Below are 3,902 nucleotides of genomic sequence, written 5' to 3'. Positions count from 1 at the left end.
TCAGTTCCTGGTTTCGACTTACATTGACAACAACAACGAACGTAGGGTATCGAACCAATAAGACACAATCAGCATAATGGAAGTAGGTATTTATAAGATGGGCTATTGAAACTAAACACAAGAAAGGTATTAAGTCAATTGGCTGCTGACGATTTATAACTTTTGCGGCTCGGCAAGGGTACGCAGTTGCAGCATACACCCAAGCTCCAGACAACCGCTTGAGCTAGCCATCGCAACAATCAATATCCCTAGCAATCGGATCTATATTTATGATATTTGGGGTATTTCCCAAACTCGACTAGCTAAGTAAATAAAAATATATTCTAGTGGCAATCAGTACTGGTACCCGATCTTATCCAAATACGCAATATTCTGACATTGTTTTGAACAGTATTTCTAAGCCTGGTCTTAATCCGAGTCATGATCTTTCCCCAAGCATAAAAAAAAACAAAGGAGCAGGGATGATTTGAGTTTAAATATTGCTTATAGCGGAAGTTAAAATGCTATATTTTATCCTTGGTTCTATGGAGTGGTAGGGTAGTCCGACAAGTTTCTCGGCATGGTATCTAGGCTGAATCACCAGCGTCGTAGGCTTATCAAACATAAATATGTCCTCCCGCCTTACCACAAGTGGAAGTTTAACTAAACCAATCTAAACAACGTCAGCAAGTGAGATACGGGAACGAAGCAAAGGAAAAATCATTAAAAATCTCAAAACCAAAAAAAAAAATGTATTGGACAGNGGAACGAAGCAAAGGAAAAATCATTAAAAATCTCAAAACCAAAAAAAAAATGTATTGGACAGCTAACGATCAACACTACATCAGGGAAATAAGTATATGTGCATTTATATAATCCGAAAAAACCAGCTGGTTATTATATTAAATATTGCAACATAGTTTTATTTTGTAGTAGTAACCATTAGTAACAAAACACAAACTAACTGCATTTCAATGAGCTTTCTTAAACAAAAACAAAAAGCTAAATATGAATATACCTTAGAAAATAAGTATATGTGCATGGTAATGTATACTAAATTAAAATTAGTCCCATTAACTTTTTTGTTTTGTTTTTTAATAATTTATATGTTTTCCTTTTTTCAAAAAAACGTGGCTGATTTTTCTTGGCATGGAGTTCACTAATTGCTGTAATGTTGTAACACTTATTTCATCCCACTGAATTAATAACGCGTTTTTTTAGCTGCTTAATCGTGTCAAACTGGCGACCATTCTGGTAAACTTTGTTCGATAGTATCCCCCACAAGTCCTCAATCGGATTTAGATCAGGGCGGACCGATGGCAACTCTAAAACCGGTATATTCCTGGATGCAAAGAACTCTTTCGTAGTGCGCGCAGTATGAATTGGTGCGTTGTCCTGTTGGAAGATCCAAGAATCTGCAAGGAGCTCCCCAGCGAATTCGATTAGGACCTCATCTAATAGTTTTACTTACATCTCCGCATTTGTTCTCTTGGGTATGAAACAAAGCGGGGACTTTCTTGTATACCCAAAAGCTGCCCAAATCATCAGCGATCCGCCACAGTGATTTCGCGTTATGACGGGTTTGGCGGGGCTGCCGTACATTGCGCCAATACTTCTGACTGCCATCAGGACCGTTCAAAGTGAATTGTTTCTCGTCAGAAAAAATTACATTTTGGAACTCATCCCTCCAAAATTTAAAATTTTCAGCAAATTCCAAACGTGATGTTAAGTGGCGCTTCAAAATCTTTGGTACAGGCTCTCTGGTCCCATACCTGACCAATTTACTTTTGGTCAAAACTTGATGGACTCTTCTCCTAGTTATGTTAAGATCTAAATGGGCCTTGATTTCCAAGCGCGACATATTTCTTTCGACTGCCAGTCGCCGAAATTCACGCTTACACCGTTCGTCGACATTAGTCGGTCTTCTGCAGCGCTTAATTGTGCCATAATCATCGGGACTTTTTAGGAAATTGCGAATAGTATTTCTGTGTCTGTTCACTCTGGCAGCTATATCGGCAATTTTTGTTGCGACTTCAGCTTAACTCCGTATCAAACCGCGTTCCTCCCCGGATAAATGCGTAGCACGTGGCACTATAACCTAAAAATCATAAGTCTAAATTTTATGTGTTACAAATACACTACACACTGCTTTCGCTTACGAGTTTTTTAGCTAAAAATGTCACCACTTCACTTTACTTGACTTTCTCACACTCCAATGCTTACTATTGATGATAATGGTTCTAAGAATGGAAGAGGTTTGCATATCAAAATAAAACAGAACATATAACAAAAGCACCTGCTTGTCTAAAAATTAATACCGTTATTGAAAGAGAAGCAAACAAATAAAACAACAATGCACATATACTTATTTCTCTGAGGTATGAAAACTTTTTTTTTTGTTTTTTGTCCTATAGTACGCTAATGAGGTAGTAGACATATGCACCACTCAAGGTGATAAAAAGAGCACAAATATCGACAGTTGAATATCAACCGAAAGCTGCCCCACGTTGGGCGCCAAAAGTTTATGTAATGAATTACGGTGGGGTGTGGGTGGTTCTTTTTTTAATGTTTTTTTTTTTACGAGGAGGAAGCATACAAAGCCTGTACCCCGTCAGTGTGGGACTTTAACCCGAACTAAACCTCCTACCGCCCTGTACCGTTTTTTCCCCTCGGTACTACTGTGAAGTATTGCGTCGGGAAGCGGTGTGAGCACTAAGCTCAAAGTCAGTTCAGTCCTGATGCAGTAAGTGAAGTGTCATCTACTTGACCCGCCCCCGTATTTGTCTTATATGAACACCACCCCTGTCGGGTCGGCTAACACCCACCCACCATCTACTATGTCAAACTCGAAATTGGATGTATTTAGTACGTACCTGGGAACCCTAAGTCACGTCCTTGGTCAAGTTTTTGCGGCGCCTGTCGTCGTCTTCCCTCAATCCCCTGTTTATGCGGGAAATCATGTTTGAAATCATATTCCAATTTCGCTAAGATATGAGCATGATGTCAACGATATTTTGCGGACTTGGGTTTTTGCCAGTTTCATCGACTAGCCTCATTATTGCAGCGTTGAAGCGCGGGCAGCTGAAGAACATATGGCAGACGTCCTCGTTAACGTTGCAGACTGGGCACAGAGGTTAGATGTTGTGTCCGAACCGCTCAAAGTAGCTCCGATACACACCGTGCCCTGTCAAGAACTGCGTCACATGGAAATTGACTTCACCGTGTGTGCGCCGAACCCATTTTCCTAAATCAGGGATGAGGGTGTACGTCCAGCTTCCTTGAGGGCTGTTGTCCCACCTTTCTTGCCACCTCGAAAGGGATGGATGCGGTCCTTTCTTTTTTAATAATGTCGGCCAGCGCGCATGGATGACTTTCTTTTTTTGGATATACGCGATGATTCTTCAGCTTGGATTTCGAAGGGTCCCATGTTTGCAACCACCAATGCAGCTTCTTCCGATGTCGTCTTATACGCACACGCAACTCTAAGCGCGGACAATCATTGCAAGGAGCTGTAAAGTTTTCGGTTCGCCTTGACTTTTAAGGATTCAATCCGGACTGTCGCTGCGTACAGGAGGGTAGAATTTATCACCCTTGTAAGCACAAGTCTCCTACTGCTTCTTGGCCCACCAACGTTAGGTAGCATCCTACAAAGCGCAGTATGCATTTTGGAAGCCTTTTTTTGTTATGTATTCAGCATGCGCTCCAAAGTTAGGCCTGTCATCAATTATCACACCCAGGTGGCGTATCCGACGTGATGATGTGATTTCTTGCCTTCCCACTGTAAAAGTTGCTGTTCTCCTCCGTTTTCTCTTCGGCTAGAGAAAGGTTCATCCCTTTCAGCCAATCTGTAATGGTGTTAATTGCAACGTTAGCTTTGCTTTCTACCTGGGTGATGTGTTTAGCTACGGTCACCAGCGCTATGT

The sequence above is a fragment of the Rhagoletis zephyria genome, unplaced genomic scaffold, assembly GCF_001687245.7.
Source record: "Rhagoletis zephyria isolate East Lansing unplaced genomic scaffold, Rhagoletis_zephyria_1.1 Rzeph_scaffold_04156, whole genome shotgun sequence".
NCBI classification, from domain to species: domain Eukaryota; kingdom Metazoa; phylum Arthropoda; class Insecta; order Diptera; family Tephritidae; genus Rhagoletis; species Rhagoletis zephyria.
Note: the sequence above shows the minus strand (reverse complement) of the source record.